Below are 13,039 nucleotides of genomic sequence, written 5' to 3'. Positions count from 1 at the left end.
ATTTTATTTAAAATATGTATCTTTTGAAACTCGTAAATAAATAAATAAATAAAAACACAAAATACTTAATAAGATGACAAGAATTTTTACATATTTAGAAAAATATTTTTATCTTTCAAACTCTTAAATAGATAATTAGTGTTCATTTTTATTTAGGAGTTTCGAAAGATACATGTTTCAAAAATTTATTCTCTTTTTTATTAAAATGCGTGAATATAAATTTTTAACAAAATCTCGTTTTATGTTTCATAAATATAAATATGTAAAAAAATTATTAATAATTTTAAATTATTTATATTTTGATATACTTAGTTATAATATACCTCATTAGGGTATAAACGTAGAATATTCACAGTATAAGGGTACACGTATTAGATTTTAGGACTACAAAGATTGTATTTGACATTGAGTCATATTACAGAGATGTTTCGTGTGATTAATTATTATAATTTTTTGCGTAAATTAGAATAAACATTTATCTAATAAGATTAAATTGCAGATACATTTCATGCATTTTAAAATCAAACCCTTACAATTACGATACTATAAAAATTCTACACTAATAAAATGGTGATATATTTATTTTTCTAAGAATGATTAAACCTTTTATTTAATGAAAATCTTACATAAAGAAATTCATTAATTAAGTAAATCTAAGTGATTTGCTTATGAGTATTTTGTTGAGTGATTTTGTATGAGCTACATGATCCTAATTTTTAATTAGTCCTCTTGCAAGTGTATGCTTCTAGTATGCTACTTAAAGATTAAGTTTATATGATAAGTAATTATCAATTAAGTGTTTACTTATACAACAACAACAACAACAACCCAGTGTAATCCCACAAGTGGGGTCTGGGGAGGGTAATATGTACGCAGACCTTACCTCTACCCCGAGGGGCAGAGAGGCTGTTTCCAGGAGACCCTCGGCTCAAAGAGGCAACAAGAGACACTATATTAGTACTATCAATAGACTCATAATAAAACAACATAAAATACCATAAAATCCATAACATAACATAAATACCATAAAATAACAAAGTAACAGCAATATAAGAGATATAGGAAATACGAGAAAGATGTAAGGTATTAATACACAACAGATAAAGCCCATCATCAGTAGTTGATCAATAACATCCTAAGACTAATTCCTAACTGGCTAGTCTCACTCTAGTGCGTTGTAAAAAAGACATCACAATTTCCCCTAACCTACAACCTTAATGCTCGATCTCCACAATTCCCTGTTTAGGGCCATGTCCTCAGTAACCCTAAGTCGCGCCATATCCTGCCTGATCACCTCTCCCCAATACTTCTTAGGTCTCCCTCTACCTCTCCTCGTACCCACCACCGCCAGTCGTTCACACCTTCTCACCGGTGCATCAGTGTTCCTCCTCTGAATGTGCCCGAACCATCTGAGTCTTGCTTCCCGCATCTTGTCCTCCATGGGGGCCACACCCACCTTCTCTCGAATATCTTCATTTCTAATCTTATCCTTCCTTGTATGCCCGCACATCCACCTCAACATCCTCATCTCTGCAACTTTCATCCTCTGGATGTGTGAGATCTTCACCGGCCAACACTCGGTCCTATACAACATAGCAAGCCTAACCACTGCCCTATAAAATTTACCTTTCAGTAACAATGGCACTTTCTTGTCACACAGGACTCCCGTATCTAACCTCCATTTCATCCACCCCACCCCTATACGGTGTGTGACATCCTCGTCGATCTCCCCGGACCCCTGAATAAACGACCCCAGGTACTTGAAACTACCCCTCTTAGGGATGACTTGAGAATCAAGCCTCACTTCCACTCCCGCTTCCGTCGGCTCTGCCCCAAATTTGCACTCAAGGTATTCCGTCTTCGTCCTGCTCAACCTGAAACCTTTGGACTCAAGGGTATGTCTCCAAACCTCTAACCTCTCGCTGACGCCGCGTCGTGTCTCGTCGATTAGGACTATGTCATCAGCAAATAGCATGCACCATGGCACCTCCCCTTGAATATGATGCGTTATAGCATCCATCACCAGGGCAAATAGGAAAGGGCTGAACGCAGACCCTTGGTGCAACCCCGTAATAACCGGAAAATAATCGGAATCGCCTCCTGCTGTCCTAACCCGAGTCTTAGCTCCATCATACATGTCCTTAATCGCCCTAATGTAGGCAACCAAGACCCCTTTAGCCTCTAAGCATCTCCATAAGACCTCCCTAGGAACCCTGTCGTACGCTTTCTCTAGATCGATAAACACCATGTGGAGATCCTTCTTCTTATCCCTGTATTTCCACCATCCTCCTAATAAGGTGGATAGCTTCTGTGGTAGATCGCCCCGGCATGAACCCGAACTGTTTGTCTGAAATAGACACCGTCCTTCGCACTCTCATTTCTACCACTCTCTCCCAGACTTTCATGGTATGACTTAGTAATTTAATACCCCTATAGTTGTTACAGATCTGGATATTGCCTTTGTTCTTATACAACGGGACCATTGTACTCCACCTCCACTCTTCGGGCATCCTATTAGTCTTGGATATAACATTAAGCAACTTAGTAAGCCATTCCAAGCCTGCTCTACCCACACACCTCCAAAGCTCAACCGGAATTTCATCTGGTCCGGTAGCTCTGCCCCTTCTCATCTTACGCATTGCCTCCATGACCTCATCGACCTCAATGTCCCGAAAATCACTTAGTTCATAGGGGCTGTCGGCATTCCTCAATTCACCTAGTACAATATCCTAACCCCCTTCCTCATTTAGAAGTTTATGAAAGTAGGTCTGTCATCTCCTCTTAATCTGGTCATCCCCCAACAAAACTTTGCCGTCCTCATCTTTTATGCACCTCACTTGGTCCAAATCCCGAGCCGTCCTCTCTCTCACCTTAGCGAGTCGGAGTAACTTCTTCTCCCCGCCTTTGTTCCCTAGTTCCTCATACAAACGAGCAAAAGCTGTCGTCTTTGCCTCCGTCACTGCCATCTTTGCCTCCTTCCTAGCTACCTTATATCTCGCAATGTTCGCTCTCTTCTCCTCCTCTCCAGTGCTCCCCACTAACCGCAGGTAAGCCACCTTCTTCGCTTCCACTTTACCTTATACAACTGCATTCCACCACCAGTCTCCTTTGTGGCCACCGGTGCGGCCTGAAGATACCCCTAACACCTCTCTCGCCACCTTCCTTATATAGTCCGCCGTCATCGACCACATAGTGTTTGCGTCCCCACTACTTCTCCAAGCTCCCATTACCGACAACCTTCCTTCCAACTCCTGGGCTTTAACCTTAGTCAAGGCGCCCCACCTAATCCTCGGGCGGCCTCGTACTGACCTCTGTTTCCTTCTTATCATAATAATAACGTCCATCACCAAGAGCCTATGTTGCGTTGCAAGGGTCTCACCTGGGATAACTTTGCAATCCTCGCTCAACCTTCTGTCGCATCTCCTGAGAAGGAGATAGTCAATTTGAGTCTTCGCCACCGAACTTTGGTAAGTAACCAAATGCTCCTCTCGCTTTGGAAAACTCAAGTTTGCAATCACTAGATCGAATGGCTTGGCAAAATCCAGCAGTGAGGTGCCCCCTCCGTTCCGTTCCCCGAAACCAAAGCCACCATGCAGCTCAGTATAACCACCTGCAGACGACCTAATATGACAATTATAATCCCCTCCTATGAATAACCTCTCGGAAGGCGGAATACTACGAACAATGTCATCCAACCCTTCCCAAAAACACCTTTTAATCTCCTCATCACAACCTACTTGCGGTGCGTACGCGCTAACGACGTTTAAAGTACACTCACCCACCACCAATTTAATAGTCATTAGTCTATCATTCACACGCCTGACCTCTACCACCGACTCCCTAAGATGGCTATCTACTAGGATACCCACTCCATTCTTACCCCTCACGACTCCAGAGTACCACAACTTATACCCATCCGCGTTTCTCGCCCTCGATCCGACCCACCTAGTCTCCTGGACACACGCTATATTAATCTTCCTCTTCTGAAGGATCTTCGCCAACTCTATAGACTTACTCGTTAGCGAACCTATGTTCCATGACCCGATTCTCAACCTATAGGCTCCCTTGCCCCCTCCCTCTACCTCCCCTGCCTCCCGACCCACCCCCTGACCCCGGGCCCACTCTTTGCCCCACACTCTGCCCCACCTGAGGACATGCCTTTAATCTATCATCCCAGACTGCCGCCACTACACCTACGACAGATCTACAAAAGACTCGCTAGTGCACAACGGACAACGAATCAAACTAAAAGGAAACAAGTGACTACCTGTACACCTATTGAATGATTTAACTATTGTGAACTAAAGTAACATCAATTTAGCTAACACCAAAAGGAAAACAGTAGAACGGGAGGTACCAATTCTCGAGAACCAAACCTGTGTTGATTTGCAGCCCTCGATATACTTGCAAGCTCACGCACCGCTTCCCACCGTCCTTTGCTGACGCTCGTCTAGGTTGCTCTCCTTTGCTAGTGCTCATGCGCCTAACTTGTCTCCAACAACTTTGAGAATTTCCCTGAAAACACAGAAAATACCACAACCCAAAGACCAAAAAGGGCTATCACCACTACCACTGGTGTAGCACCGAAAGTAACTAGCAGCCGAAATTAACTGAAGAAAAACAACAAGCAAGCTTCTGAAATAGGCGAGGAGATCCGGCAACATAACAGCAACAAACCGGTGACCAAATGGGTGCAACTCGATAGCAATGGACAACGATTCAATCCGCCAAATTCCAGAAATTCTTAAGCTAAAATCTATCTTTGTCTAATTTAAATGAATTTCTAGTGGTAGGGGTACAACCTCTTTCCTAAAGCAATGTAAGGAATAGAAAAGGTTCTTTTTTCTGCTATTCTTTCTACTTCCAGCGATTTATATGGTACGTGTTTACTTATACTGATTAAAATTTTGGTTACGTTCGATTTCAAATTCGCATTAATTTGTGTTTTTATATGGACTGTCTTAAGAGAGAAGTGCAACAATAATCATTTTTAAGTCCACTACTTAAAATATATTCACAATTTACATTGTATTTAAAGATTAGCCAATTCACTCAAACTTCAGGACAAAGTATCCTGAGTTTTGAAATTCAGGACTTAGTGTCCTAAATTTTTGAGCTACTAATTTGAAATTCAGGACTAAGTGTCCTAAATTTCTGAACTTCTAATTTAAAATTCAGGACATAAGATTCGAATTTCTGGACACAATTTGTGAATTTTAGGACACGATGTCCTGAAGTTTAAACTCTAGGACGTCGTGTCCTGAAATTTGAGGAAAATTGGATAATCTTTAAATATATTGTAAATTGTGAATATATTTTAAATAACATACTTAAAAGTGGCTACCTGGTGTCATTTCCGCCTGTCTAAACGCCATCCATGTTAGCTTCAAATGTTCTTCTTTATTATGTTTTTCATCTTGTGTCTTGTTTTATTGCTTTTCTTTTTGTTAGCATTCTAAAAAGACGTTGGAAAAAAGAGAGAGCTCCTTTATTTTATAGCTTTGGTGGGATAAATGAAAATCATTTGCTTTTACTTCTAGATGTTATTAGAACAAGCTTGTGATTTGAATTCATTCGCGGCGGCATAATGTCCAATCATAATAGCACAACTATCTTGGATTCAACCTATCGTGTGATAGTGGCAAATCAAATTGGTTCATTGATTCCTTAATTCATCAAGATAGTAATGTCCAGTCCATAGACTATTCTACGCAAGTGTCACGATCCAAATTCTGGTTTAGGCCGTGATGGCGTCCAGCATCGTTGCTAAGCAAGCTGACAATGAACAACCTAGTAATTTCCATTTTTAATAAGTTTTTCAAACAACTAACTTTCCTTGAATTTAACATATAAAGGAATTTAAAGTGAGCAAAACGAAAGCAGCAGAATGAAACCATAACCGTAGAACCACAATTCAAAATCATAAGTCTACTAGTGTGTATACCAAGAGTCGGTGTCACAAGTATATGGGCTACTAGTAGGGTATACAAACGAATTCTACTCTACTGTCTGAAATAGAATAGACAGAAAATAAATCAAAAGAGAGATTCCGGCTGCTGCTGAACAGTTCGGAAGGGCAGCTCACCTTGTAGTCTCAAACCAAAAGTCAAACGTGCGCTCCAGACTAGTAGCCAGATGCACCTGCCCCAGATACTGCACGTCAAGTGCAGAAGTGTAGCGTGAGTACATAAACAACATTTACCTAGTAAGTATCCAGTCTAACCTCGAAGAAGTAGTGACGAGGGGTCAACTTTGACACTTATTATGGGTTAACAATGATATAGCAAAATCTTATACTAAGCATGGATTTCATGAATAATACCGAAAACTAAATAACAGAAAATAGCAAATTCTTCTTTTGCAAATATTAAATCCCAAGTTTAGTTTCATTATTTAACAGCTTGTATTTCAATGCATTTAAGCAATATCAATCATGAATAGTTCCAAAGATTATCATGCGCAAATTATGTCGAGGTCGTACGACTCGATCCAATATTATATTTAAATTGCGCACTGCCGAAGGTCGAACGACAAACCATAGATGCATCTATCTTCTACCGAGGCATTCAGCCCGCTCCACAAATAGAAAACATTTCAAATAACACACAAATTCTCATTTATAGTTAAGTGTTTCATTCGCAAATTTAAGTAAGTGAATTCAACCTTTTATAATTCTTGTATCACCTTTCGATATGACTTAAGCAACTAAATCAACAAGTAGGAGTGCAAACAGTATAGCATGGTATGTGTCCTAGGCTACCCGGACAATATCATAATTAGTAGCTACGTACGGACTGTTACAATCCATATCCACATGCAACGTTCATGCCATAAGTTATTCAACGTAAATCCAAGAAGGACTTATCTTTGAGATGATAAGAAGTTAATTCTATTGGTCTTAAGTGATACAAGGGTGTATAAGGGTGATTAATAAGTATTAGAAGTTAAACGAATCAAGGATGTTGTAACTCGTATTTTCGGGTAAACCTAGCGGTGCTTAATATACCCAAGAGGTTGTGTTTTAAGGTACTTGAATCATATAATATCCGTATCATAATTCTTGAAGTCAAACGAGTTATGAAACAAAAGTCGACAAAAGTTGTTGATACTTAGGTTCATAGTTTTACTTAAACTTTAGGTCAAATATCTCCCAATTTACTAAGAATTACGGGGTAATCTATCCACCAAATTAATGATCTATGAGTCTAAATTCCAACGCATAAAAACATTTGTCAATACAACCTTGGAGTATAGAGAAATTCGTATTTTGGCGAGCCTACGCAGATTGGTAAGGTGACAAGTAGGTGCATCACCTACTTGCCAAAATGAGAGAACAAAATTAAAAGCCCCAAAGTCGGCCAAGAGGGGACTTTTAAGGAATTATCAACTCAGTTATTTCACCCATATTTCAGACCTTCAAAACCAAGTTGAACCCCTGTAACTCCTCCCCAAAAATCTCACACAAACCCTAGGGTATTTATAGTGTTGCGACGTGATTCTAGTGCCGAAAAGTCTGGACAGCTTGCTAGTTTCTCTTTCTCCTTCTTGTAACTGAGTTGAGGAACTGGTTTTTGATTAATAAGGACAAGGTTCCGTGGGCTATATTCAGTACACGGTAAGGTTATGCTCCTCCTTCCATTATCTATGCGTTTGCGAGTTGTAACTCTATCGTAAAAACTAGACCTAACGAGTTTCGAAAGAGTGGTATGTTGTTTGTCCTTGCGTCATGGTTGGCTGTTGGTGAACTTATTTTTAAGTTAAATTCATGGCTAATTCACTGGATAAGAGGCTTAATTATGTACTTTTGGTTGTGTTTCTCAATTTGAAAGAAAAGACAAGTCGAAACATGTTTAATAAACTGAAAAATAAATTTTTAGTTGCTGAACTTGTGGGGCTATTTTGTGGGCTGTTTCATGTTGCTATTGGATTGTATCTTTTGCTACTGTTTCTATGGAGTTGAGAGAGAAAGGGTGTGGAGAAACACCAAATAATGGAAGGGTGGTTTGCCGGTCGTTCGTTGTAACATTTCCGGGTCGTTTGGCACTATTATCAGTGGTCGTCTTATGTATGAAGTGATTAGGTTATGTGGTTTGTTTTGGGAGGCTTAATATGATTATTATTAATGTTGTTTGGGCTGTTTGGTGATTGTTTTGACTTATGTGGAGTCATATATATAGGGGATGTGCTGTCCGTTTTCTCATAAAATAGGTTGTATTCGATACATAATAGTTATGATGCCTAAACGATAACTATAGTGTCATTTCTCTTATTATAGACTAAGGAGCCGTGAAATTGCATAGCTTGAGGTTGGGAAGAATATACAAGGTATGTGAGGCTATCCCTTTCCTTCTTTTGCACGACTCCGATTGTACATAATGTAATGAACGAGCTTCCAAAGTTACTCTACTCTTAGAAGCTAGCAGTACTTACATTGTTTTCCTTCTTATGGAGCGATTGATGTTGATGTTGCTTCTCTTATTCTTATGTTATCAATGTTGTTGGTACTTCCTGATTCTTATAAGATTCATGATGAAGAGTTATTCCTAATAACGTGTACATAGGATACCGACCTTAATCACTCCAGAAGGTTCAAAATATTATTCCAATGAGTCCAGCATGCATTGTATACAGGGGCGGATGCACGCTTCCTCAAGCGGTGTCATGCGACACCGCTTCGTCTGAAAATTTTACTAAATATATGTATTAATACTGTACGGAAATGGATAAGTAAGAAAAAATGACACCACTTGACATAAATTATGCCTTGGTGTATTGGTTTTGTGCTTGATTTTGCTCTAAGAGGTCAAAGGTTGAAACCTCAACTAGCACATTTTTCTTTTGAAAATATTTGAGAGAGCCTTTATAGTTAAAAATTGTAATGAAGTAGAATTGAATTCAAAATCGTTTTTATCTTAAGACTCAACAAAACCAATAAACTAAGGTTATTTCTTGTCTAAAAGTATGATAATCAAAGTAACATTCTAGTTCTTTTATAAATTTGGACACCGCTTACAAAAATTCCTGCATACGCCCCTGATTGTATATATGTATCTATTTTACTCTACCGAGTTGCACTATAGACGGTCGGGTACGACACCTATTGTGCAACCACTGATCAGTTGGGTTTTATCGAGCTTCATGTGGCCGAGTACGATTCTAACGAGCCTTATGATGGCCGGGTACAATTTTACCGAGTCCTCTCTAAGGCCGGGTACGATATGATAATGATGCCCACAGGGGCGTGTATTTTAAAAGTTTATGTATATATATGTTTGTATCATGCATTTCATGTCAGCAACCCACAGAGGTACCCAGATGTTACAGGTTGTATATTCTCTATCCTTATTCATATTACTATTCATACTTGTGCTTTTCTGCCTTGCATATTCAGTACTTTATTCGTAGTGACATCCTTTTTATTTGTGGACGTTGTATGTCGTGCTGCAGGTCCTGATAGATGGCTAGACGCAGCTCCCCCACCATAGTAGGCTTCCCAGTTCATCGGTTATTGGCGAGATCCCTTCTCCGGACTTGTCGTGGTCTTGGTATGCATTTTTGTTATAGACATTATTGGTATGTCGGGGCCCTGTTACGGCTATGTTGCAGCACTTATGTTCCTTTAGAGGCTCATAGACAGGTGTCGACTCATGTATAGTTTGGTATGCCTTGTTGGTTGAATTTTTGTTGTATAGTCTTTCATGGTAGCGTGGTAGCTTGTACCTTATATATAGTTACTTAATTGTCTGGTCATCCCATGTTATGTATGTTCATGCGATCATATTTTATTGTTGGTTGTCCATGATCCATATCTACCATTTATATTGATCTTGTCAGCCCTAAAAGATAATTAAAAAGGTTAGATAACATGTACATTGGTGCTCGACAAGTATGACCAAGTGCTAGTCATGGCCCTCCAGTTTGGGTCGTGACAAACTTGGTATCAGAGCAAGTCTGTCCTAGGGGTTGTCTATGAGCCGTATCTGGTAGAGTCTTGATTATGGATGTGTAACGCGCCACATTTATAATTAGGAGGCTACATGACATCTAGGGTTGTTACCTTCTTCCTGAATCTAGATCGTGCGTAGAGTTGAGTCGTAAGTGTTCATATCTAATATTCACTTTGTTTTCTTTCAATGATGCCTTCGACTAGGAAGCAAGCAATTAGTATACAGCTTGATATAGCTGTGGGAGAGGGTACCGGTCAGGTGCCCCAAGCTAGAGCAGGCCAAAGTGAGGCTCAGAGTGAGATGTCATCTCATACCTCATCTACTCCGTCTCCTCCAGAGGAAATTAGGAGGCACCCAACACCACTTGTTCCTCCGTCTAGCACTACATACTAGGATATGCAGAATGCGGTGCAGTTGTTGACTAGCTTGTAGCTGCTCAAGCTCAGAGGCAGAATACCGGTGTTGCTGATAAACCAGTTAGTATGAGAGTTCGTGATTTTATTAATCTAGACCCTCCAGTGTTTACCGGATCAGACCCCAAGGAGGAACCACAGACTTTTATTGACCAAGTTCATCGTACATTGCGGGTTATGCATGCTAGTGATACAAAGGCAGTAGAGTTGGCTTCTTATCGGCTATGAGATTTAGCGGTTTTCTGGTATGATAGTTGGGAGAGATCTAGGGGTCCGAATGCTCCTCCAGCTGTGTGGAAGGAATTTTCTGAGGCCTTTCTTCATCACTACTTGCCAGTTGAGATACGACGAACTAGAGCTGATAAGTTCTTGAACCTTAGACAAGGTAATATGAATGTACGAGAGTACAATATGCAGTTTGATTTTTTAGCAAGGTATGCTCCCCATATGGTGGTAGAGATGAGCGATAGGGTGCATCTGTTCGTGAACAAGTTGGGACCACATCTGATAAATGAGTGCACGACAACTTTCTTGGTGTATGGCATGTATATTTCCCGTATTCAGGCTTATGCCCAGACCCTAAAGGATCGTAAGCGCCACCAAATGGCAAATCGGGAGCAGGATAGGGGCCAACATAAGAGGACGAGATTTGCAGGGTATTGTGATGACTTCAGAGGCAGTGTCAGGCCCCAGTCTTTGAGGAGTTCGGCGCCATCTGTAGCTAGTGCTCCTCCAACGTTTTAGAGGCCTCGATATGATCGATTTACCTATTTTGGTCCAGGTCAGAGTTCGCGGGCATAAGGCTCTCAATATCGTAGGGATATTAGTCAGACGAGACCCCCAACACCACGTTGTGATTAGTGCGGCAAGGCCCACTTTGGACTATGCCGTCGAGGTTCTGATGCGTGCTATTCTTGTGGACAACATGGCCACATGATGCGGGATTGTCCTAACAGAGGAGGTGGTGGTATGGCTCAGCCGACTGGATCTATTTCTAGTACTTCCTCATCAGTTCGACCTCCAGCACGAGGTTTTTGGTAGTCGACAGGTCATGGTAGAGGTAGAGGTGTAATGCCGGGTTCGAGTGGTGCTCAAAATCGAACCTATGCTCTAGTAGGTCGATAGGATCTTAAGTCATCTCCAGATGTTGTTACAGGTATATTGTCTGTGTTTTCTTACGATGTATATGTGTTGATTGATCCGGGATCTACATTATCATATGTTACACCCTTTGTGGATAATAAGTTTGGCGTTGAACCTGAATTGATAAGTAAACCACTTGCGGTATCTACTCCGATAGGAGATTCTGTGATTTCTAGGAGGGTATATAGAGGTTGCATAGTGATGATTTGTAGTCATCAAACCTCGACACATTTATTTGAGTTAGAAATGGTTGATTTCGATGTGATAATGGGGATGGACTGGTTGGCCTCATGCTATGCAAATGTTGGTTGTCGTACGAATATGGTTAGGTTTCAGTTTCCTGGTGAACCCATCATTGAATGGAAGGGGAATATTGGTATGCTGAAAGGTAGGTTTATTTCCTATCTTAAGGCAAGGAAGTTGATCTCAAAAGGTTATATTTATCATCTCGTTCGCGTTAGGAATGCAGAGGCGAAGCCGCCTACTCTACAATCAATCCCTGTGGTCAATGAATTTCCAGATGTTTTCCCAGATGAACTACCAGTCCTTTCCCCTGAAAGAGAGATTGAGTTTAGCATTGATGTGTTGCTTGACACTCAACCCATATCTATTCCTCCATATAGGATAGCCCCGATAGAGTTGCAAGAGTTGAAGCCGCAGTTGAAGGACTTGCTAGATAAGGGCTTCATTAGGCCTAGCATTTCACCTTGGGGTGCGCCAATTCTGTTCGTGCGGAAGAAAGATGAGTCGTTAAGGATGTGTATCGATTATCGATAGTTGAATAAGTTTACTATAAAGAACAAGTATCCACTTCCAAGGATTGACGACCTTTTTGACCAACTATAGGGTGCCAAGTATTTCTCCAAGATTGGCTTACATTCAGGGTATCATCAGGTGAGGGCTAAGGAGAAGGATATTCCAAAGACGGCCTTCCGGACAAGATATGGGCACTTTGAGTTCTTGGTGATGTCGTTCGGGCTAACAAATGCCCCAATAGCTTTTATGGATCTCATGAATACTGTATTCAGGCCCTATCTTGATGTGTTCGTGATCGTATTCATTGATGACATTCTGGTGCATTCTCGTTCGGAGGTGGAACATGCGGGCCACTTGAGGATAGTATTACAAACACTTTAGGATCGTAAGTTATATGCTAAGCTCTCCAAATGTGAATTCTGGCTGAACTCAGTAGCATTCCTTGGCCATGTGATATCTAACGAAGGTATTAGTGTCGACATTCAGAAGATCGATGCAGTAAAGAATTGGCTGAGACGTACAACACCATCAGAAGTCCGCAGCTTCCTAGGGCTAGCAGGATATTATAGGCGGTTTGTAGAAGGGTTTTCCTCTATATCAGCACCATTGACTAAGTTAACACAAAAAGCTACTAAGTTCCAGTGGTCTGATGCTTGTGAACAAAGTTTTCAAGAGCTAAAGAATCGATTGACACCCACGCCAGTGCTCACTCTCCTAGAAGGAACAGAAGGTTATGTGGTATATTGTGATACCTCAGGTATAGGTTTGGGGTGCATATTG

The sequence above is a fragment of the Nicotiana sylvestris genome, chromosome 9, assembly GCF_000393655.2.
Source record: "Nicotiana sylvestris chromosome 9, ASM39365v2, whole genome shotgun sequence".
Taxonomy (NCBI): domain Eukaryota; kingdom Viridiplantae; phylum Streptophyta; class Magnoliopsida; order Solanales; family Solanaceae; genus Nicotiana; species Nicotiana sylvestris.
Note: the sequence above shows the minus strand (reverse complement) of the source record.